This window comes from Pseudophryne corroboree, chromosome 5 (genome assembly GCF_028390025.1).
Source record: "Pseudophryne corroboree isolate aPseCor3 chromosome 5, aPseCor3.hap2, whole genome shotgun sequence".
In the NCBI taxonomy this organism is placed as follows: domain Eukaryota; kingdom Metazoa; phylum Chordata; class Amphibia; order Anura; family Myobatrachidae; genus Pseudophryne; species Pseudophryne corroboree.
The window spans coordinates 561,533,062-561,558,678 of record NC_086448.1 but is presented as its reverse complement, the minus strand read 5'-3'; the positions used below and the strand labels follow the sequence as shown (position 1 = coordinate 561,558,678).

Sequence of the window (25,617 nt, the reverse complement as noted above, 5' to 3'; positions counted from 1 at the left end):
ATAGTTAGTCATACCTCTGTGGTGGCTGGCCATGCCCCAGTGCAGCCTGGCCACACCACTAAGCATGGGACCCTACAACAGCATTCCCCCGGTGGGCCCTTCATGCCCCAGTCCGACACTGGGTAAAGGAAGCAATAATGTTTACAGTCTGTTCTGTTTGTGGAGAGGCAGTGAGTCAAGCTAGCAGCATAGAGGGGGTGTGGTGCCTGGTGCTCCAATTGCTGGTTCACTTCTTGATGGTATGGGATTTTAGAAATACCTAGGATAACCAGACTCACTGCCAGGGCTGTTTCTAGCCAATTTGGCTCCCAGTGTGAGATTTAAAAATGCGCCCCCCCCCCCATGACATAAAAAAATGTGCCCCCCACACACACACACACCTAGATAAAAAAAAATGTGTGCGCGCACCCGATAAGGGGGCGTGGCCTCATCTAAATGGGTGTGGCCTCATTTAAATGGGCACGGCCTCGTCTGAAAAGACTACCTCACATTCCAGTTTTTGACCCTGCTCCAACAGATCACGACCACCACAGGAAAAAAAATTCTACCTCATTAAGCCCCACACAGTAATGCCCCCTGCACCATATTATGCCACACACCGCAATGCCCTTGATACATTAAATCCCCACAATACGGCAGGCAAGAGTCCCCATTTCACACATTACGGCAGGTGTCCCCATTTTACACATTGAGAGAGAGAGAGAGAGAGGGGGAGATGTACTAAGCCTGAAAAGTGATAAATTTCAGTGATAAACTGCCAGCCAATCAGCTCCTAACTACCATGTCACTGGCTGTGTTTGAAAAATGACAGTTAGGAGCCGATTGGCTGGTACTTTATCACCGTGATATTTATCACTTTTCAAGGCTTAGTACATCTGGCCCAGAGAGAGAGAATACTTACAGAGGCGATTACCGCTCTTCGGCCCACCTCACCAGTCGCTCCTCGCGCCAGCCTTTCCCTCTTTCTAACTTGGATCCCCCTCTGTACTCCGCTCGGGGGGGGGGAGTTTCGCGGAGTGACGGGGTTGCGTCGTGACGTAATGACGCAACCGCGTCATTACGTGAAACTCCGCCCCCTGAGCGGGTTACTCGGGGAGAAATAGGAGGGGGAAGCAGGGAGCCACAGTTAGTGCCGCGGGGGGGCGCCCAGTGCGGTTGCACTGCTCGCCTGCCCCAAGAAACGGCCCTGCTCACTGCCTCTCCACAAACACGCAAAACAGACTGGCAGCCTCATTCAGCATGGATTGCAATTGCTAGCAGCTTTGCAAATGCAATCCATAGCAATGCAAATGCAGGAGGAGGTACATACACACTTCCTTGCGGCATTAGTGTTTGCAGTGCTGCGACCGCATTGCAGCCTGCAATCAAACATCGTGATCAACTTTTAACTTTGGCTGGACAGGTTACATTTATAAAATGTAAAAAAAAAAAAAAATACTCCCTTACTGTTTTGAGTAAAACCATTGCTGACAATCCTGTACAATACATTTTGACATTGGGGGTCATTCCGAGTTGTTCGCTCGCTAGCAGATTTTAGCAGCATTGCACACGCTAGGCCACTGCCCTCTGGGAATGTATCTTAGCTTAGCAGAATTGCGAACGAAAGATTAGCAGAATTGCGAATAGAAAATTCTTAGCAGTTTCTGAGTAGCTCGAGACTTACTCCTACACTGCGATCAGCTCAGCCCGTTTCGTTCCTAAATTGACGTCACAAACACGCCCTGCGTTCGGCCAGCCACTTCCCCGTTTCTCCAGACACTCCCGCGTTTTATCCTGGCACACCTGCGTTTTTCCGCACACTCCCTGAAAACGGTCAGTTTCCGCCCAGAAACACCCACTTCCTGTCAATCACACTCCAATCACTTCAACGATGAAAATTCTTTGTTCGGACGTGAGTAAATCTACTAAGTTTTGTGCTAAAATACTTAGCGCATGCGCACTGCGTACCATGCGCATGCGCATTTTTGCCTTAATCGCTCCATTGCGAAAATCGGCAACGAGCGAACAACTCGGAATGACCCCATTGTTTGAATTTAGTGATGTAGAAATATTAAAATGTGTTGCTAACTGACAGAAGTGGGTGGCACAAGCACCTGGCACATCTAGGAGTGGCACTGCAGTGGCAGACAGGATGGCAGTTTTATAAAGTATGCCCAAAAAATGCTCCGAAGAGCACATAACGCAAAGAAATAAGATGCAGATGCAAGATTACATAAATTGGAGACATGGGGGTATATTTACTAAAATTCGTAATTTCCCGACTGAGGTTAAAGTTCAATCACGAATGACATCGAAAGTGTAAAGTTGCAACTTTTTGAATTTATTACGACTAATTTACTAAGCTGTCGTATTCTGCATTTTCGTATTTACCGATGTCGATGTCATTCGTTTTTTTTTGCAGTGTTTTACGTGAGTGACTTGTAAAACACTGCCGACTTTAATACAATGAATCTCGGCCGGATCTGAGAGATCCGTGCTGGGCTTCATTGTGCACCTTTATTAAAATAGAATTCATTGTTAAAATCTTTAAAAAAATTGCGTGGGGTCCCCCCTCCTAAGCCAAACCAGCCTCGGGCTCTTTGAGCCGGTCCTGGTTGAAAAAATATGGGGAAAAAAATGTCAGGGGTTCCCCCATATTTAAACAACCAGCACCGGGCTCTGCGCCTGGTCCTGGTTCCAAAAATACGGGGGACAAAAAGAGTAGGGGTCCCCCGTATTTCTGAAACCAGCACCGGGCTCCACTAGCCAGATACATAATGCCACAGCCGGGGGACACTTTTATCTAGGTCCCTGCGGCCCTGGCATTACATAACCAACTAGTCACCCCTGGCTGGGGTACCCTGGAGGAGTGGGGACCCCTTCAATCAAGGGGTCCCCCCCCTCCAGCCACCCAAGGGCCAGGGGTGAAGCCCGAGGCTGTCCCCCCCATCCAAGGGCTGCGGATGGGAGGCTGATAGCCTTTTTGTCAAAAATTCAATATTGTTTTTAGTAGCAGTACTACAAGTCCCAGCAAACCTCCACCGCAAGCTGGTACTTGGAGAACCACAAGTACCAGCATGCGGTGGAAAACCGGGCCCGCTGGTACCTGTAGTACTACTACTAAAAAAATACCCCAATAAAAACAGAAGACACACACCTTGAAAGTAAAAGTTTAATACATACATCCACACCTCCATATACACATACTTACCTATGTTCACACGAGGGTCGGTCCTCTTCTCCATGTAGAATCCATGGTATACCTGTTGAAAAAATGATACTCACAAAATCCAGTGTAGAAGGCTCCTCTTTTTCTCAATTTGTAATCCTGGTACTTTGCAAAATAACAAAACGGACACCCGACCTCGCACTGAAAGGGGCCCCATGTTTTCACATGGGACCCCTTTCCCCGAATTCCAGGAACCCCCCCTGACTTCTGTCTAAGAGGGTTCCATCAGCCAATCAGGGAGCGCAACGTTGTGGCACCCTCCTGATTGGCTGTGTGCTCCTGTACTGTATGACAGGCAGCACACGGCAGTGTTACAATGTAGTGCCTATGCGCTCCATTGTAACCAATGGTGGGAACTTTGTGGTCAGCGGTTGACCGAAAGTAACCTCACCGCTGACCACAAAGTTCCCACCATTGGTTACAATGGAGCGCATAGGCGCTACATTGTAACACTGCCGTGTGCTGCCTGTCATACAGTACAGGAGCACACAGCCAATCAGGAGGGTGCCACAACGTGGCGCTCCCTGATTGGCTGATGGAACCCTCTTAGACAGAAGTCAGAGGGGGTTCCTGGCATTCGGGGAAAGGGGTCCCATGTGAAAGCATGGGGCCCCTTTCAGTGCGAGGTCGGGTGTCCGTTTTGTTATTTTGCAAAGTACCAGGATTACAAATTGAGAAAAAGAGGAGCCTTCTACACTGGATTTTGTGAGTATAATTTTTTCAACAGGTACACCATGGATTCTACATGGAGAAGAGGACCGACCCTCGTGTGAACATAGGTAAGTATGTGTATAAGGAGGTGTGGATGTATGTATTAAACTTTTACTTTCAAGGTGTGTGTCTTCTGTTTTTATTGGGGTATTTTTTTAGTAGTAGTACTACAGGTACCAGCTGGCCCGGTTTTCCACCGCATGCTGGTACTTGTGGTTCTCCAAGTACCAGCTTGCGAGGGAGGTTTGCTGGGACTTGTAGTACTGCTACTAAAAACAATATTATATTTTTGACAAAAAGGCTATCAGCCTCCCATCCGCAGCCCTTGGATGGGGGGGACAGCCTCGGGCTTCACCCCTGGCCCTTGGGTGGCTGGAGGGGGGGGACCCCTTGATTGAAGGGGTCTCCACTCCTCCAGGGTACCCCGGCCAGGGGTGACTAGTTGGTTATGTAATGCCAGGGCCGCAGGGACCTAGATAAAAGTGTCCCCCGGCTGTGGCATTATGTATCTGGCTAGTGGAGCCCGGTGCTGGTTTCAGAAATACGGGGGACCCCTACGCTTTTTGTCCCCCGTATTTTTGGAACCAGGACCAGGCGCAGAGCCCGGTGCTGGTTGTTTAAATATGGGGGAACCCCTGACATTTTTTCCCCCATATTTTTTCAACCAGGGCCGGCTCAAAGAGCCTGAGGCTGGTTTTGCTTAGGAGGGGGGACCCCACGCATTTTTTTTAACAAAAATAACAATTTCCCACCCCTTCCCACTGAAAAACATGCACGGAACTCATGGATCCGTGCATGCCTATCCGAACACGGTAAAAAAAAAGCAGGTCTGTTTTTTTTTAGCACTTTTTCACGATTTGTATTTTATCACGGCAGTGTTTGGCTATTGTCGGCAGTGTTTGTGATTTGCACTTTTTAGTAAATGACCGATTTCTACCAAATTGCAGGCGTATTTGACCGATGGTGTATTGATTCGTAATTTTTTCCTAGGACTTCCAAAAAAATACGAATACCCTCGTCACTGCCGTGATTTGAGTTTAGTAAATTCCCGAGATGACACTTTGAAGAAAAAACATCATCTCGGTCAAAATCAGGACCTTAGTAAATATACCCCATGGAACAAGGTATTAAAAACAAGAATGTATTATTTTGATTGACCCAAAAAAAGAACACACCTGGACCAAAAAAAGAACACCACTAGGCACTGATGCATGGGGACGTATATAGAATCCAATACCGGCGAGAATCTGACAGCGGGAAGATGACGTTCGGCCTCGCTTTGGGATCTGAGTAAGGCGGGAAGTCCCGAGCTGGACTCAGATCCTGGCTCGGATCGCGATGTTTGTGGCAAGAACCGAACCCGCTCATCTCTAGCGTTAAGGGACATGAGAAAGCCCCCAAAAGGGAGCCAAGAGGAATGAGTCATGCAATAGTGAGCCAACAGCTTCTTGGACCAGCAGCACGCAGCTAGGGTGTGATGGTTAAGTTAGTTAGAGGGAGTATAAAGTAACTGACAGGAGAGATATACATGCTCTGCAATGGCAGATAATTAAGAGGCATATGTATCAAAGCTTGGGGAGAGATAAAGCGGAGAGAGATAAAGGGCCGAATGTAATGCAGTTCAAATTTTAAGGCACATTTCAACTTGCACCTTCTCGCACTTTGAGAAGGTGTGAGTTGTTGCCGAAATTCGCAAATGTAATGCAGTGCGTGTCTTTAGTTAAAAACTCTACCTGCATGTGAGGTCTGGCAAAAATACAGACCTGAAACCTAGTGGTTAAATTCGCACCTCGTAATGGGCGTTGCATTACAAGCTACAAATTTTGACAGAAGCATGCACAGATCATCATGTATGTTTCTGGCTGTAAAAGTAACATTTAAAAGAGTTAAAAAATAAATAAAAAAAAGGACTTGCAGGTCCCCCCAAACAAGCAGAACCAGCCCCGGGCCCTTTGAGCCAGTCCTGGTTGCTAAAATACTGGTGGGGGGGAATACATAGCGTTCCCCTTTTAACAACCAGCACTGGGCTCTTGGACCAGTCCTAGTTCCAAAAATACGGGGGGAAAGAAGTAGGATTCCCCAGTATTTTTGAAACCAGAACCGGGCTCCACTAGCCAGGGAGGTAATGTGCAGCTGGAAGACACTTTTATATAGGTGTCTGTGGCCGCAGCATCACCCCCGCCAACTTTCACCCATGGCCCGGGTTTTCTGGGGAAGTGGGGATAATAAAGTGGTCCTCCCCTTCAGGCACCCAGGGCCAGGGATGAAGCCCGAGGCCACCCCTCACACCCGTGGGCGGTGGGTGTCAGGCTAATAGCCGTAAAGTGTAAAAATAAGAAATAATATGTTTTTTTAATGTAGTTTACCCTTGAAAACTAAGATTACTTAGCTATAATGTTTATATTGTAGGCCCCCTGTATTCCCACTTGGGTGGTGGGTCCACACCACCACCCAAGAGAGAATAGAACCCGTGGCGATTGAAGCTCGCCACAGCGTCTTTTCACAGCAGTCAGAGGGACTCGGGGCATGCCAGCAGCTCACAGAGTGCTAGGCATACCCCCACAGTGACGGACATGGGGAGACATGGCTCACAATCGTTGCATAACCGTGAGGCCATGCACCCTTTATTGAGGCCACGGCCCCTTTACGGAGGTATGCAAATGGACATATACCAAGTAGCCAGCCCTCTGGCATGTTTCCTTTCTCAAACTTCTCCCACAGGGCTGACTGGTGCAGGATATACAGTAGGAATCATGGCAAGACTCTGGGTCACCTGCAACCACACTGAGAATACAGAGGTTAGCATCGCAAACCACCTGCACATTGAGGGAGTGGTAGCCATGTCTATTTACATAGACCCAGCTCCTCAAGTGCTGTGATTTGGTCTCAATGTGGGTGCAATCTATAGTTGATCATTTCTGGAGCCCAGGCACTGCCTTGTTGATGCCAGTCAAAGCATCCAAATCATCTCTCACCTGTTCATATAAGTTCAGAAGGTTTGTGCCTTGTGGCCCATAGATACATGGATGCATGTGACCCATAGAATTGTAGGATCTCTGAGGGTCATTCCGAGTTGATCGCATGTAGCAACTTTTTGCTGCCCGTGTGATCAACTAGACGCCGCCTATGGGGGAGGGCTTTTTTGCATATCAAGGCAACGACGCGCCTGCGCAATGCGGCCGCTGTGCATGCGCAGAACCGACCCGTTCGCACCGCTGCAAAAAACAGCAGCATGCGAACGGGTCGGAATGACCCCCATTGTGAGATTGCACTGCAGATCTCAGGTACTGCCATCATTTAAACTGCATTATAGTCTGAATCCCAAGAAACCATTTTCAGCACTCCTTTAAGCCAGTATGTATATGTAGCATGAACTATATAACATACATTTTATACTTCTCTTCTTTGCACAATGTCTAGAGAGTCCAAAGTGCTTATGAAAACTGGGGCTATATTCCTTTCTGATATCCTCTTAACCTGCTAGCGAATAATATCCACCAATAACATCTTGGTTGTTTGGAAACAGACCATTGAGAGAATCTCAGGTGCATTCTGTAATAAGGAGAAGTGTTACTACTCGGCTGTGACTGACACTGCAAAACGGGGGCCATCCACGGACTACCAACAGGCACGCTTCTGGTCGTGAGTATAGTGGACATTATTGCAAAGTGGCCCTATTAGTACAGCGAGTATGGTCCTATAAATTCATAAATTACGGACTTTAACATCTTAACATTTCAAACAATTTGGCTGCCTGCTGACAGCAATTACCGGGAGTCAAAAGCCGGTGACTCATTGGAGTCTATTCTGAGCACGCACATACAGTATGCTCACAGCTGGACACTAACGATAGACATCAGCTTTTGCTCTTTTGCACAAGACCTTCTCCCAGGACCATATTTTACATCTTGAACTTTTAATCTGGATATACAAGTGTTTTTTTCCAAACTACATCGCTGCAGCATGGGGGATTTTTCATTTAATTATTTAATTAATTGATATATATATATATTTTTTTTTTTGTGCATGTGTTTATTTTATTGTATATTAATAAATTTGTTATTTACACATTTATATGCGCTCTCTGATAGTATATCACATTATCAATTCTTGTTGTTGCATTGGTGGACAGATCAGTACTGTCCAATTGAGAGCTGCTATATTTTTTAACATATACGACCATTATTATATATATTTTTAGGAGTTTTAAGACGCGCTGGAATTATTTGTCTTTCTGCTTATGAAAATATACACTGGAACCTATCAGCTAAAGATACAAACCGTATTGTCATTTCTACTTCTGTTATAACCCTTTACCTACATTTTTGAGCATTCACACAGAACGTGCACTTACATTGTGTCACTCACTATGTATTTTGCAACATTCAGCACATGGACAGGGCAAAGGTTGGAGATGTAAGGTCAAGCTAGGCTTGTGGACACTGATCATGCACTACACATATTGGGGTCAGTTACTAGATATGTACTGTAACTTCCAAAATCTTTAGTCAATTCCGCAGACCAGTACCCCTGGGCTTCTATCTGTACCAGACTTCTCTCAGTCTCTGCTGATCTATCTGTTTCAGTGACAGTAGGTATAAAGTGCTTTAATCTCTTATGCTAAATTGTCATGTTTGTAAAGTATGAATATTTGAAACTAAGTTCCTCTTATCTGCTTTAAACCACTTAACTGACGATTTTTCCCTTCAAAAGCATTAACAACATTGTTTTTTAAAATTTATTTTATTTAATAAAGTTGAAAAAGTATTTTTTTAAATATTTAAACATTATATTATGCACATCTGCAGAACGGATCTCCTCGTCAAAAACGGGGGGACAGGGTGGGACACCGCAGTTGCATGAAATCTGACCCTGCCAGTTAAGTGGTTTTTAATGTATCTCTAAGGGCCTGATTCAGCATGGATCGCAAAAGCAAAATCTTTCTCTAATGGGCAAAACTACGTTGCACTGCAGGTGGGGAAGATGTAATGTGCAGAGAGATTTAGATTTGGGTGGGTTATATTGTTTCTGTGCAGAGTAAATACTGGCTGCTTTATTTTTACACACCCCACCCAAATCTAACTCACTCTGCCCATGTTATATCTGCCTCTCCTGCACTGCAAATGGTTTTGCCCATTAGAGAAAGATTTTGCTTTTGCCATCGATGCTGAATCAGGCCCATATCTGCCTAATAGTCTGCTTTCTCTGTGTAGAATTGTCTCCATATCAATCCCATTGAACCCTTCTGGCTTTCTACCCCTTACCTATGGAACGTAAAATATGTGAAGTACCTTCTATCCTTACTCCTAAATCCAACCTAAAGATACACTTCATTCTAATACTGTAGCTAGGGCATACTGTACATGGCAACTGCTCAGACCAAGCATAACAACTTACTGTGCTTACTCCTCCTGTGCAGTTAGAATGTAATCTCTCTAGAGCTGATTCTGTACAGTACTTAATAAGGTACCGTATATACTCGAGTATAAGTCGACCCGAATATAAGCCGAGGCACCTAATTCTACCACAAAAACCTGGGAAAACTTATTGACTCGAGTATAAGCCTAGGGTGGGAAATGCATCTCGAGCCGTACACAGCCCTCAGTGCCAGATATACCCTCATACTGCCAGATATGCCCCCACAGTGCCAGATATGCCCTCATACTGCCAGATATGCCCCACAGTGCCAGATGTGCCAGATATGCCCTCATGCTGCCAGATATGCCCTCATGCTGCCACATATGCCCCACAGTGCTAGATGTGCCAGATATGCCCTCATGATGCCAGATATGCCCTCATGCTGCCAGATATGCCCCTCATGCTGCCACATATGCCCCACAGTGCCAGATGTGCCAGATATGCCATCATGCTGCCAGATATGCCCCTCATGCTGCCAGATATGCCCCACAGTGCCAGATATGCCCTCATGCTGCCAGATATGCCCCTCATGCTGTCACATATGCCCCCTCCCCCAGTGCCTGTCACTTACCCCTCCGTCGATCCCGCGCTGTCTTCTGAAGGAGGGACACGGGCGCCTCTCCTGTGTCCCTCCTGCATCTCCGGCGGCCGTGGCGGGTCTATTAAAGGAAGTGCCGGTTCGTGATCAGATGTCACGAACGGGTACTTCCTTTAATAGACCCGCCGCTGCCGCCGGAGATGCAGGAGGGACACAGGAGAGGCGTACGCTGTGCGCTCCGTGTCCCTCCTTCACACAGCTCTGCCTGTCACACTGCACTGCCACTGACTCGAGTATAAGCCGAGGTGGCTTTTTCAGCACAAAAAAAAGTGCTGAAAAAGTCGGCTTATACTCGAGTATATACGGTAAATTCAATTGCTTGCATTGTGCTGCCTAGATTTACCCCAGTGCATGGCTAAGCACATACTGTATCGGTGGGTATTAGAGCAGAAGAGAAACAACAAAGTCTAATTACATAGAATACACTGAATCTGTAATAGCATAATACATAAAACCAACATGTGACAAGATAAAATAAAGCAAGATGGCTTCTTACAGTACCATAGAAAAGTTTTTTATACAAGCCTCAAAATGTTTCTGTATACCTTTGGAATAGATACAGGACCAGACTGGATATTCCCTGTTTGGATATCCACACAACTGTTCTCTGGTAGGAGGCCATCTTTCTTTATTTTATCTTGTCAGTGCAACTGCTTCTGTGGTTCTGAACACACCAACATCAAACGTGTGACACCTTTTGGGATGCTCAGTGGTTTAATCTCAAATTAGTCTAAACATGTCCTCTGTGGTTGTGGATCTGCTAGTGGGAATGCAGCAGCACTCACTGACATGCCTGTGACACTCCCATAAGACGCCCATGAGACTGTCCTAGTCACCAACAGGAATGTCCAAGGTTATCTGCCAGAAGTTCTATTCCAAGTGACTCCATATGCAACAGTGCTGTCTGCATACAGTCAGGGGAACACATGCATCATAGATGTTTTTTGGACTTTTCGTGCATGCTCTACAGTGTATTGAATAATCATTCAAACATCAGCATTGCATTCACTTCTCATTCAGGCCCTAAGTTTCCTGTTTTCGTTGTTAATGATCATCTCAGCACAGGTGAGACTGTGTTTAAACCACATATCCCCAAAGATTTACAGTTATCCTCAAAGATTTACCTTTTCACTTCAAGTGCCTGCAGTTCCTGTAAACATCTGCTTCGCTATGATGATCAAAAAGTCACAGGGGCAAATGCTAAGGGCCAGGGGCGTAACTAGAACTTTGTAGGCCCCGTAGCAAAATCTTGAAAGGCCCCTCATCATTGGCATCGAGAGGTAAAAAATATGCACAAATTGGCCTCCATCTGAAAAAAAGGACAGTTGTGACAAGACAAGGATAATAGAGGTGATAGGGACACAACGGTCTAAACAGAGGGGGTAGGAGACAGGAGTGACAGGGACAGGACAGTTTATTAATATTAGCGGATACATACCTCCCAACATTATGAATCCCCAAAGAGGGACATTGCACATGCCAAAGGGATGTGGCCTATGTAAAAGGGACATGGCTTCGCATCAATGCCGTGTTCAGGAGCCACGCCCCCCATTTTCCATCACTTTGGGGGCATGCCCTGCACACTATGAGCTGCTGCCATGTCCCCAGTCCCTCTATTCACCGCAGCACTGCTAGTGACAGGAGGCCACCCAACTGCCCCCCACCACGGGACACTGCTGCCCACGGGTGGGGCAGCGGGACAGTCCCAAAGAAACGGGACTGCCCCGCAAAAATCAGGACAGTTGGGAGGTATGCGAATATGCCAATGGCCACTACAGTCTATAAAACAGTGGGCTTAAATGTCCATCTAGCAGTTGTGCACTAATGCCAGTAGAGCATCAGTCTAGTTACAAGATGGTGTGAGGACCCCTTTCTGCTACAAATTAAGTCTTCCTCTGCCTCCACTGACAGTTTTCACTTGTTGATCTATGAATGTACCTTCCTGTCAGTGCCCAGAGCCAGCATTCCCACCCAGAGATGAGAGATATGGGAGGGGGTCAGGGATGAGAGAGAATGAGAAATGAGGGGAAAAGGGGACAGAGATGAGAGAGAGCAAATCCAGGAGGTGTGGCCACATACCCATTAGAAAAAATGATAGAGAACTACTTATGCGCATCCTAGAGAAGGATTAAGAGCACGCTATGTCCCTAAAGCAACGCAGAGCCTGGGAAATACAGTAGTAACCCTCCCGGCACCACTGAAAGAGAAACAGATGGAGGGACAAAAATATGAGATAGACAGGGTGGAGAGAATTCCCTAAACAATGTTATAATATCCCATCCAATCAACTTCAACTAGAGCAATTGCTATAAGTGGAGAGATGCAGATAGACACAGAGATTGTGCACTTTCCATCTACCGTCTGCACTTATGTTACATAGATGATAGTATTTGCCGACACAACATAAAAATAAAGTAACACCATGACAGCTTATAGCATATCAAACAGCTTTATAAGGGTAAAACTTATTTAAAAAGCAATTCGTATGTGTGTTAACTCTACTAATGTAAGACATGCACTGTAAATGTAGCAGTGACTTAAGGTGCACAATGCGATGTAACCTTACGATTTTGACTATATAGTCAAAATCGTAAGGAAAGTTAGTTCAAATTGCACCGTGTGTACACAGCTTGCGATACCAATGCATGCTACCGTGGGGTTGGTATTGCAAGAAAAGGTAGACTGTGCAGGCAAGTCAATCTTGACTATGGAGTCAATTCAGTATGAATTACAAGTTGCGATTCGTACAGAATTTTTGCTGAGGGGCCCTACTGCACATGTGCTCGCAATTTCTGTGGGGGGCCACAAAAATTACGATAGCCTCTGCCTGTTAATCAGGCAGAGGCAGTCGTGGGGCGGGAGGGGGGGCGGCAACGCTCCATTTTCTGGGTGGAAACGGAGCATTGCGGGGGGCGTGCCAGCCCAAACGGTGGGCTGGTACGCGTGAACGGGGGCGTGTCGGGGGTGTGGTAGCAGCAGCTACGTGACGTCACACGCAGCCACTGCGACAACAAAAATGGCGCCGGGACTCCTGCGGGGCAGGAGTCATCCTTAATTTCTGCTAACAAGCAGAAATTGCGTGCTGTTCGTAATTTCTGCTTGAAGCAGTGGGGGAGGCGCCGGTCAGCATGCTGGGCGGCCTTGGCCAGCGCTGGGAAGCCCCCAGCATGCGTGCTAATGTTTAGCAAATTCTGATGATTAGCAGAATTTGCTAACTTTACCATTTAGTACATAGTATAGTCAAAATTGCCACTTAGTCAAAATCTCAAGTAAAGATAGTCAATATCGGTGGGTCAGGGCTCTGGGGAGTTCAGGTGAAATCACAAAGTCAAAATCAGAGATAGTCAATATCTCACCATGTGTATGCACCTTTAGAAAAGTTGCTTGTTGCAAAATGTAAAAAAAAACAGACAATGTTGGGGACGGAATACATACCTATTTCCCGTGGTCGGGGTCCTGGCTGTCATGATCCCGACAGCGGGCAAGCATGATCTATTCTCCCTCTATGAGTGCCGTGGACACCCACAGAGGGAGAAAAACCTGTGGTGCTGGCATTCTGGCGGCAGCATTTCACCGCCTATCAGGATTCGGGAATCGGGATTGTGACAACTGGGATCCCGAAAGGCAGTCTCGTGATTGCTTCCCGTTGGGGACATCAGCTAGTAGATAGACAGACAGACAGACAGACAGCTTTCTTTCATGGAGTCTTTGGGCTTATGCTGCATGTTAGGTTAAACATTTGCAGTTCCCTGTTAATTAGTTTCTAAATCATGGGATACTTTCTGAAGTTGCTGTATCTGTTGAGTCTGCTGTTTTGCCATCCTGACAACCATTAATAAAGTACATCACTGTACCATCGTCCCACCTGCAGGCTGGGGAGTGGCTGAGTGACATGCCCCATATTTCAATATTTTTAAATATATTTTAAACAGGCGGTTTGCATAGTACTGCACCTGTGCCAAATAGATTGTGCCCATAACTCACATTTTTCCACACTGTTGTGCCCGTAATTCACATTACACCACACAGTAGTGCCCATAATTCACATTATGCCACACAGTTGAGCCCATAATTAACATTATGCCACACAGTTTTGCCCATAATTCACATTATGCCACACAGTTGAGCCCAGAATTCACATTATGTCACAAAGTTGAGTCCATAATTCACATTATGCCTTACAGTTGAGCCCATAATTCACATTATGCCATACAGTTTGCACGGAATTCACATTATGCTGGTACAGTGTGGGCAGGTGCCAAGTCTGGCTGGAAAATGAAGTCAGCATCTCTATAAAGCTTGTCTGCCGAAGGAAGCTTGAAGTGCTCTAAAATGTCCTGGTAGATGGCTGCATTGACTCTGGGCTTAATAAAGCACAGTGGACCCCCACCAGCAGATGACATGGCTCCCCAAATCAACACAGACTGTGGAAACTTCACACTGGACTTCAAGCATCTTCGATTGTGTGCCTCTCCATTTTTCCTCCATACTCTGGGACCTTGGTTTCCAAATGAGATGCAAAATTTACTCTCATCAGAAAAGAGGACTTTGTACCACTGAGCAACAGACAAGTACTTTTTTTCTTTAGCCCAGATAAGATGCTTCTGACGTTGTATGTTGTTCAGGAGTGGCTTGACAAGAGATGGAGATGCTGACTTCATTTTCCAGCAGGACTTGGCACCTGCCCACACTGCCAAAAGTACCAAATCCTGGTTCAATGACCGTGTGTCACAACTGAGGGCCTGAGCTGACGGGAGGCAGCCTCAGTTGTAGGGGCTGAGATGTAACGGAACCTGGGAGGTTGTATCAGACCCCTAGACATGTAAGTAACATGTAGAATAACTGCCCGAAGGCGTGACCACGACAACCAGGATAAAAGTCAATGATGTTTATTATGACAAACTCCGTAACACAGCAGCAGTAAAAGGAAACATAAAAGTCAACAGAGGATAAATACAATTCCTGGGTACTACAGGGTGGCAAGGGCCACAGGCACTGGTAGTGTGAGACAGTTCTTATAATCTTCTAGTTGGAAAGTCCTTACCAGGCCTGACTGTAGCAATGGAGAGAACCCAGGATCGTACCAGCTGATGTTCCAGGAAAGGCTGGGCTGCTGAAGGTAAAACGGCTGCTGTGGATACTGGCTGGAACCAGACTGTTGTTGGTACGGAGTGGATACTGGCTGGAACCAGTTAAATAATAAACGAACTTGAGAGCGATTAAATAATAATGAAGTTTGGAGTTTGAGAGCGGTGAAATAATAATACCGGTGGAGAGTGGTAAACTGCAGAAAAGGACACCGGCCCTTTAAGAGAAGCTATACACTGCTGGAAGCTGGGCTGGAAGCAGGTGATTGTTTGAGAGCGGTGAAATAATAATGAAGTTTGGAGTTTGAGAGCGGTGAAATAATAATACCAGTGGAGAGTGGTAAACTGCAGAAAAGGACACCGGCCCTTTAAGAGAAGCTATACACTGCTGGAAGCTGGGCTGGAAGCAGGTGATTGTTTGATCTGGAAACAGGTGAGTCCAGAATGAATCGGAGAGTCAGGCTACACCGCAGATGGAATGCTGGTGCGGGTCTCTATAGCAGAAGTCTGGAGACAGGAGCTGGAACCTGGAAGACAACCACAGGAGAGAGACAAACTGGAACTAGGTTAGACAACCAAAGCACTGACGCCTTCCTTGCTCAGGCACAGCATACTTATACCTGCAGCAAGGAAGGGGTTGGCTAGGCAATTATGCAAATCAACAATACAGACAGCAGATTGGTGGAAACAATCAGATGACAAAATCCAAGATGGCTGCGCCCATGCAGACACTTGGAGGGAAGTTTGGTTTGTAATCCGTGTGAGAATTGAAACAGTAATGGCGACGCCGGCCACAGGAGACGCCAGACTGACAAGCGCACATTTAACCACGCGGGCACAGCGGAGGCCGCGGCTGATGAAATCACCACTCTGAGATTCTGCATGTGGAAACTCAGGAACAGCGGGATCCGGTCCTGGAACGCTGAGCCAGCCTTAGGAGGCATCTGAAGGGTAAGTAATGGCGTCCAGATACCCGGATCGTGACAGCACCCCCCCCTTTAGGAGTGGCCCCAGGACACTTCTTAGGCTTTAAAGGAAACTTTGCGTGGAAATTTCGGACCAAGGCAGGAGCATGGACGTCTGAGGCATTGGTCCAAGAGCATTCTTCAGGACCATAGCCCTTCCAGTCAATGAGGTATTGTAACTGACCGTAACGGAAACGTGAGTCCAAAATCTTGGCCACCTCGTACTCGACTCCCCGTTGAGTCTGAACTTTGGGAGCTGGAGGAAGTGCGGAATGAAACCGATTCACGATCAGCGGTTTCAACAAAGAAACATGAAATGTCCTGGGTATTTTCAAGAAGGATGGTAACTGTAACCTGTAGGTAACAGGATTGATGACTTGTTCAATCTTGAAGGGTCCGATGTAGCGAGGTGCAAATTTCATGCTGGGAACTCTCAACCTCAAATTCTTCGTGGACAGCCACACACGATCACCCACCTTGAGAGCAGGAACCGCTCTACGCTTCCTATCGGCAAACTTCTTATACCTGAATGAGGCTTTAAGCAGGGCTGCGCGGACGTTCCTCCAGTTATTTGAAAACTGACGCAAGGTGACATCCACTGCTGGAACAGAAGTTGCGGGAAGCGGTTGGAATTCTGGGACTTTAGGGTGGAATCCATAATTAATGAAGAATGGTGTAGAAGAAGATGAGGAATGGTATTGATTGTTGTGGCTGAACTCGGCCCAAGGAAGGAGTTGAACCCAGTCATCTTGAGAGGAAGACACATATATACGGAGGAAGGCCTCCAAGTCCTGATTCACCCTCTCGGTTTGACCATTGGTCTGAGGATGGTAAGCCGTGGAAAACTTTAACTTGACATGGAGGGCTTGACACAAACTTCGCCAAAATTTGGCTACAAATTGTACTCCACGATCCGAGATGATCTCTACAGGAAGACCGTGAAGTCGGAAGATCTCTTGTATAAACACTTGAGCCAACTTGGAAGCTGACGGAAGACCGGTGAGAGGGATGAAATGTGCCATCTTGGTGAACCGGTCAACTACCACCCAGATGGTATTAAACCTGTTGCAGATAGGTAGATCGGAAACAAAGTCCATCGACAAATGGGTCCAAGGTCGACGGGGAACAGATAATGGAACCAGTTGCCCCGCAGGCGACTGGCGGGAGACTTTGTGTTGGGCACACTTTGGGCAGGAGGCAATAAATTCCATAACGTCCTTCTTCAGAGTTGGCCACCAGTAGGACCTAGAAATAAATTCAAGGGTTTTCTGAATGCCTGTATGTCCAGCAAAACGGGAAGCATGGGCCCAATGCATGAGCTTCTTCCTTAGAACTGGCTTAACAAAACTTTTCCCTGGTGGAGGCGTAGAGTCCATCCCTACCGTGGAGAATGCCAACGGATTAATAATAGGATGCTTGTCTGCAGACTCGGACTCATTTTCTTGCTCCCATGAGCGGGAAAGGGCATCGGCCTTACGATTCTGAGAACCCGGACAGAACTGGAGTTTAAAGTCAAACCTAGAAAAGAAAAGTGCCCATCTGGCCTGACGAGGATTCAGACATTGTGCGCCTTTGAGATATAAAAGATTTTTGTGGTCGGTAAGTATGGTGATTGAGTGGGAAGCTCCCTCCAACAGGTATCTCCACTCCTCCAGAGCGAGCTTGATGGCTAGCAACTCCTGATCGCCAATGGCATAGTTGCGCTCAGCTGGGGAGAACTTCCGGGAGAAGAAACTGCAAGGATGTAGATGTCCATCTTTGGCCCTCTGGGATAACACCGCTCCTACTCCAACGGAGGAGGCATCTACCTCTAAGATAAAAGGAGAGTCGGTGTCGGGCTGTTTCAGAACTGGTGCAGAGATGAACCGTTGCTTCAGAAGGTGAAAGGCCTGTGTAGCTTCCTCGGACCACTTGGACGGATTAGCACCTTTCTTGGTTAATGCAGTGATAGGCGCCACGATGGTGGAAAAGTCTCGTATAAATTTTCTATAATAATTGGCGAACCCTAAGAACCTCTGGACCCCTTTGAGGCTTAAGGGTATAGGCCAATTCTGGATTGCTTGGAGTTTCTCAGGATCCATCTCTAGTCCGGAACCGGACACAATGTAACCTAGAAACGGAATGGTTTTAACTTCAAACACACACTTGAGGTGATTGACACGGAGACGGGAAAGAACCTCTTTTACCCAGAAACGATGATCTTCGAGATTATTAGCAAAGATGAGGATGTCGTCTAGATAAACCACGACATGGCGGTACAAGATGTCCCTGAAAATCTCATTAACGAAGTGCTGGAAGACTGCTGGAGCGTTGCTCAATCCGAAGGGCATGACGAGGTACTCATAATGTCCGTCACGGGTGTTAAAGGCGGTCTTCCACTCGTCACCCTCATGGATTCGGATGAGATTGTAGGCACCCCTCAAGTCCAGCTTTGTGAAAATAGTTGCACCACTAACTCTATCAAAGAGCTCGGTAATCAGGGGTAAAGGGTATCGGTTCTTGACGGTAATGTGGTTCAGACCTCTGTAATCGATGCACGGACGCAGACCACCGTCTTTCTTCTTAACGAAGAAGAAGCCTGCGCCGGCTGGAGAAGAAGATGGTCGGATGAAACCCTTCGCCAGGTTCTCTTTGATGTACTCTTCCATGGAGTGTGTCTCAGGCAGAGACAACGGATAAGTTCGGCCTCGCGGTGGAACCTTCCCTGGAATGAGGTCGATTGGGCAGTCCCATTCTCTAGGAGGAGGAAGGATATCAGCAGAGGCTTTACTGAACACGTCCGTGAAGTCTTGATATGGAGGAGGCGGAACATCAGATGACCTGGGGAAGGAAGAACAAACAGGAAGAACTTTGGCTAAACAAGTCTCAGCACAGGAGGGACCCCATGCCAGTATTTGCGTAGTCGTCCAGTCAATTGATGGGTTGTGGAAGGCCTAAAACCACTGGATGTGTGGCTCTTGGAATCACTAAAAAAGAAATATACTCAGAATGAAGAACTCCCACCCTCAGACGAACTGGAAGAGTCCTTAAGGAAATGACTGCGTCAAAAATCTTGCTGCCATCCACGGCAGTCAAAGAGATGGACGAGGACAGTCTCTCGGTGGGTAGGGACCACCGTTTAACATAAGCTTCGGTTATGAAATTCCCAGCTGCTCCGGAATCAAGGAGGGCAATGACGTTCCTGTAACGTTGAGCAATTTGGAGCGACACTGGGAGGTTACAGTCATGAGGAGATGGAGAGGAGATCATTACTCCTAGCCGGCCCTCTCCTTGGCGAACTAGGATCTGGAGTTTCCCGGACGTTTGGGACAGGCATTGATAGTGTGCGACGGAGCTGCACAGTAGAGACAGAGAGACTCAGAGAGACGTCTTCGGCGCTCAGCGGGAGATAGACGGGAACGACTAATTTGCATAGGCTCATCCTTGGATGGAGATGGTTGACGAGGAGGAGGAGCAGAAGATTTAGGAGTAGATGATCTTCCTCGCTCGGTTGCTCTCTCTCTGAAACGTAGATCAACCTTCGTGCAAAGAGAAATTAGCTCATCCAACTTAGAGGGCAAGTCTCTGGTAGCTAACTCATCCTTGATGCGTTCTGATAAGCCATGCCAGAATGCAGCATACAGGGCCTCGTCGTTCCATGCCAGTTCGGATGCCAGGATTTTAAACTGTATAAGATACTGTCCCACAGTACGTGTTCCCTGGCGTAAACGGAGAATCTCAGATGAAGCAGATGTTATCCGGCCTGGCTCGTCGAAGATGCGCCTGAATGTAGCTACAAAGTCAGTATAGGAGGATAGCAGGGGATCAGACTTCTCCCATAAAGGTGATGCCCAGTCAAGGGCTGAGCCACTGAGAAGGGAGATGATATAGGCAATTTTGGTACGGTCACTGAAGAAATTGCCAGGTAGAAGCTCAAAGTGGATTTCACATTGATTGAGAAATCCCCTGCAGAACCTTGGAGATCCATCAAATTTTGCTGGCGTTGGAAGATGAAGATGTGGACTGGAAATGGGTAAGGTGGGTGGGGTTACAGCTGGTGTTACTGTAGTGGACGCACCGGACGTGCCAGGTCCACGGAGGGTCGTTTGAATCCCATCCAGCCGTGTAGAGAGATCCTGGAGACAGCGGATGATGTGGCCCTGTGCAGCCTCCTGATGTTCAAGTCGGGCTGCCAGTTCTTGCATCGGCCTGGCCGCTTGATCCTGGTCTCCGGCTGGATTCATTAGGTCAGTGCTTACTGTCACAACTGAGGGCCTGAGCTGACGGGAGGCAGCCTCAGTTGTAGGGGCTGAGATGTAACGGAACCTGGGAGGTTGTATCAGACCCCTAGACATGTAAGTAACATGTAGAATAACTGCCCGAAGGCGTGACCACGACAACCAGGATAAAAGTCAATGATGTTTATTATGACAAACTCCGTAACACAGCAGCAGTAAAAGGAAACATAAAAGTCAACAGAGGATAAATACAATTCCTGGGTACTACAGGGTGGCAAGGGCCACAGGCACTGGTAGTGTGAGACAGTTCTTATAATCTTCTAGTTGGAAAGTCCTTACCAGGCCTGACTGTAGCAATGGAGAGAACCCAGGATCGTACCAGCTGATGTTCCAGGAAAGGCTGGGCTGCTGAAGGTAAAACGGCTGCTGTGGATACTGGCTGGAACCAGACTGTTGTTGGTACGGAGTGGATACTGGCTGGAACCAGTTAAATAATAAACGAACTTGAGAGCGATTAAATAATAATGAAGTTTGGAGTTTGAGAGCGGTGAAATAATAATACCGGTGGAGAGTGGTAAACTGCAGAAAAGGACACCGGCCCTTTAAGAGAAGCTATACACTGCTGGAAGCTGGGCTGGAAGCAGGTGATTGTTTGAGAGCGGTGAAATAATAATGAAGTTTGGAGTTTGAGAGCGGTGAAATAATAATACCAGTGGAGAGTGGTAAACTGCAGAAAAGGACACCGGCCCTTTAAGAGAAGCTATACACTGCTGGAAGCTGGGCTGGAAGCAGGTGATTGTTTGAGCTGGAAACAGGTGAGTCCAGAATGGATCGGAGAGTCAGGCTACACCGCAGATGGAATGCTGGTGCGGGTCTCTATAGCAGAAGTCTGGAGACAGGAGCTGGAACCTGGAAGACAACCACAGGAGAGAGACAAACTGGAACTAGGTTAGACAACCAAAGCACTGACGCCTTCCTTGCTCAGGCACAGCATACTTATACCTGCAGCAAGGAAGGGGTTGGCTAGGCAATTATGCAAATCAACAATACAGACAGCAGATTGGTGGAAATAATCAGATGACAAAATCCAAGATGGCTGCGCCCATGCAGACACTTGGAGGGAAGTTTGGTTTGTAATCCATGTGAGAATTGAAACAGTAATGGCGACGCCGGCCACAGGAGACAGGAGACGCCAGACTGACAAGCGCACATTTAACCACGCGGGCACAGCGGAGGCCGCGGCTGATGAAATCACCACTCTGAGATTCTGCATGTGGAAACTCAGGAACAGCGGGATCCGGTCCTGGAACGCTGAGCCAGCCTTAGGAGGCATCTGAAGGGTAAGTAATGGCGTCCAGATACCCGGATCGTGACACCGTGGGATTACTGTGCTGGATTGGCAAGCAAACTCGCCTGCCCTGAACCTGATAGAGAATCTAATTGCTAAGACAAAAGATGAGAGACATGAGACCGAACAATGCAGAAGAGCTGAAGGCCGCTATTGAAGCGTCCTGGTCTTCCATGACACCTCAGCAGTGCCACAGGCTGATAGAATCCATGCCATGCTACATTGAGGCAGTAATTCAGGCAAAAGGGGCCCAAACCAAGTACTGAGTACATATGCATGATTATACTTTTCAGAGGGCCGACATTTCTGTATTTAAAATCTTATTTTTATTGATTTTATGTAATATTCTAATTTTCTGAGATTTTGTATTTGGGGTTTTCTTAAACTGTAAACCACAATCATCAAAATGATAGCAAATAAAGGTTTGAAATATCTCACTTTGCATGTAATGAGTCTATATAATATATTAGTTTCACATTTTAAGTTGATTTACTGAAAGAATGAACTTTTGCACAATATTCTAATTTTCTGAGTTTCACCTGTAGTAGTGTCCACATTAAAATATAGTAATGTCCTCATAAAAATAAAAATATATAGTAGCGTCCACATTACATTAGAAATGAATTACCCTACACAGTGAAGCCCAGCCAGCCCAGCCTGGGAAGAACAGCCACTCAGTGCTGAGTGAAGGAAAGTATCTGTACTGCTGCACCAAGAAAGGGACGCTGAGGGAAGTGCGTCCAGCCCAGCCCCCAGGCTCATCTTCGCGCCAGCTGCGGCCGCCAGGAGAGGGCGCATGATGTGATGTCATTACTTCACCGTCATGCTCCAGAAGCCATGGGAAAGTGGGTGAGCATGGTGTTGTTGCTCAGTGGTGCATTATAATTGTGGTAATGATGGTCACGGGTGCAAAGTGCGAGCATACTTGCACCACTGCTAGAGAACAAGCCTATACAAACAATAATATGTCAGTTTCTAAATTGTGGTCTGACTATATGCTAGTCTGCCCAATCTGTGTGTCCAAAATGTCTCTTAATGGTTCATTTTCTGTAACCTATCTTCAGCTCTTGTTCAGGGTCACAAATTCTGAAACATTATCAATGAAACCAAACTGTACATGTGACTTTGCGAGGGGTGTGCAATAAGTTTCCGGATGTGCAGTGCATAGGTAGAGTAGTTTTGTTGTGAACTGTAACATCTGACTAAAGTTCTTATGAAATGCAAGGCACAGAACCATGTATAAGCAGCACTGCACACTGAAGAAGTCAGCATGTTCACTTCCTTCATGAACTCGTTATGGAACTCAACAGAGGTCACCGGAAAGCCATAATCTGCTACAACTACAAGGGGGTTATTCAATTGTTTGAAAAGTCAGTTGGGTGTCTGTTTTTTCTTATTTAAGAGACAGGAAAAAACAGACACCCAACCGATTTTTCAAACAATTGAATATCCCCCCAAGAGTGGTTTGTAACAGCAGAAGAGTTTTGACCTACTGTGATCTGCTTTTGTGGAGGAAACACCATCCTGAACCACTGTTTGAGTGGTTTGCAAAATTCTATCTCAGGAGACGGTCCCTGGAAGATGAGGAGCGTTGTACGCCATCACCATGGACAACATTGCTGCCATGGGGGCCATAGTTGAGGTGGATGCCAGGGTGACCATGGCCCTGTTATAGAAGGAGATATGCATCTCATCGGGATCCATCTGCTTGATACTCTAGCTTGGCCTGAGCAAGTTTTCTGCATGCTGGGTGCCCCATGAGCTATCTAGAGAGTAGAGTTAGGCTTGGATGACTTGGTGCCGCAATATGCTGGCCAGGTTTGATGGCGGTCGCTCAAACTCTGTTTTGGAGATCATCAGTGGTGATGAGTCCTGGATCTACAGTTTTGACCCAGAGACCAAATAACAGCTTGACCAGTGGACCCCAGTTGGAGGTTCACTGACACAGAAGTTCCAACATGAAAGTAGATGGTGTGTTTTTTTGTGGCCAAGACTGGTCATGTAGCTACCATACCACTCATGCAGCAGTCCAATGTTACTGGGGACTGGTATGTCAACCAATGCCTGCCATGAGTGGTGGAAGTACTTACCAGGTTCCATAGAAGAATTAATGCTTGTGGTGCCCTTCTCCATCAAAACAATGCACCTACCCACAAGTCTAGAAAAGTGGTGGATTTAATGGCCAATGAACACATCCAGGATCTTGACCTATTGAGACTTCTTCGTGTTCCCACAAAACAAGCGTATGATGCGTGGGATTGTTTTCAGTCATCGGAAGCTGCAAGGGAGCCATTCATCCAGCATGTAGAAGACATCCCTGCTTCGGAGTGGTCCAGCTGCTTCACAAAGTGGTTTGAGCGCATGCAAGTTTACATAGACTCTTCCGGCAAAAACTTTGAAAAAATGTAATGTACCCTTTGTCTGTAAATATTAGTGCATCTGGGAACTTATTGTAGACCCCTCATACAGTAAGTCCTTATGCAGTTCATAATTTATTAAGCTCATCCTGATGTTTCTCTTACAGTATGTCTTGAACATAGTGTACAACTGGTTTTTGTCATGGGCGTATCTATAATGTGTGTAGGCCCTGGTCCCTGCACACATAATCACCAGGAAAGTGGCACTGATGCTATTTTCCTAAAGATTGGCACATGTTGAGTAGAGAAATCTCCCAGAAAATATGGCATATGTCAGAGTTTACTATGAAGACTGCACATGGGCCCCTTCGCAATAACATCTCAAAGCATCAATCTAATCTTTTCAAGTATTGGGCAAGTTCTATATTCTTTGACTGGAGAGCATCTCCATTATAAGAAGTATGGATTTCATCCTTTTCATTGTTACAGTTGCACGTGAGGCACTTAGAATTTCCACATTTAAAAAGTTCTTTAGGTAGCAGTTATATTTTGCAACTATTTGCTTCATTCATATAGTCCTTATCTTCCAGAGCAAAGAGGGTAGAATAATCAGGGTGAGTGCAACAGCTAAGCAATAGATTTGAGGGTATATTTAGGGTCAATTTCCATCTATTTTAATTGGTTTCAATCAGTGTAAATTAATCTAAATTGATGTGGTGTATCAGGTGCTGTAACACACATTTACTAACATTTCAAAATTAATATAAAAATCAACTGTTAGTTAATGTGTGTTACAGCCCCTGATGCACAACAGTGCTTTAGATCAATTTTCATTAATTTGAAATCGATCTAAAGCAATGAAAATCAACCTTTAGTAAATATATATATCCCAAGGACTCCAAGTCTAAAATACAATGTCATTACAGTTCTAGGCAGTGACAGTCCGGTTTAATTATCAGTGGCATTGGTTTATTGATTGCAGGTACAGCCGTACTCACTGTTATATGTTTAGTGGTGATGGAGTGGAATGGATTTTCACAGCGCACCAGTATGAAATGCTATGAGTGTATGCTGCATACAGATGGCAGTGCATGGATGCTGGAACGGCTTTATAGTGGGTATTATCCCAGTCTCTCATATGAGCTAAGCTGGAGATTTATGTCCATTATGGAGTTAATTCAGACCTGATCGTAGATGTGCTAAATTTAGCACATCTACAATCAGTCACACTGACATGCGGGGGGATGCCCAGCACAGGGCTAGTCCGCCCCGCATGTCAGTCCCTGCCTCGTCGTACAAGTACAAAAGCATCGCACATCGGTGATGCTTTTGGACTTCAGGAGTAGCTCCCAGCCAGCGCAGCTCCTGCGCGCTGGCAGGGAGCTACTCATCGCTGCCCAGGTCGCAGCGACTGCGTGACATCACGCAGCCACCACGGCCTGCCCCCCCCAACGGTCCGGGCATGCCTGCATTGCAAGGACCACGCCCCCTAATCTGCGGCTAAACGCCACCGGCCCGCCCACTCCCGCCCAGCGACTGCCTGTCAATCAGGCAGAGGCGATCGCTGGGCTATGACAGCCGTCGGCTGTCTGGCATGCACCGGCGCACTGCGGCGCCGGCACATGCGCACTTCAGACCTGATTGCTGCTGTGCGAACATGCACAGCACTGATCAGGTCTGAATCAGCCCTTATGTCACTTTACACAGT

General features: G+C 46.7%; 1 protein-coding gene across 2 annotated transcripts in view; it reads left to right on the top strand.

The window, feature by feature from the left end:
- The first annotated feature begins 8,365 nt into the window (after positions 1-8,365).
- LOC134928043 (Y+L amino acid transporter 2-like) overlaps positions 8,366-25,617 on the top strand; it is a 154,267-nt gene continuing 137,015 nt past the window's right edge. The window contains exon 1 of one of the 2 annotated variants that reach the window (XM_063923280.1): positions 8,366-8,510. The gene's annotated coding sequence lies outside the window, so the exon portion shown is untranslated. Of the gene's footprint in view, positions 8,515-25,617 lie in introns of both variants that reach the window. The other variant, XM_063923279.1, reaches the window with a different exon arrangement.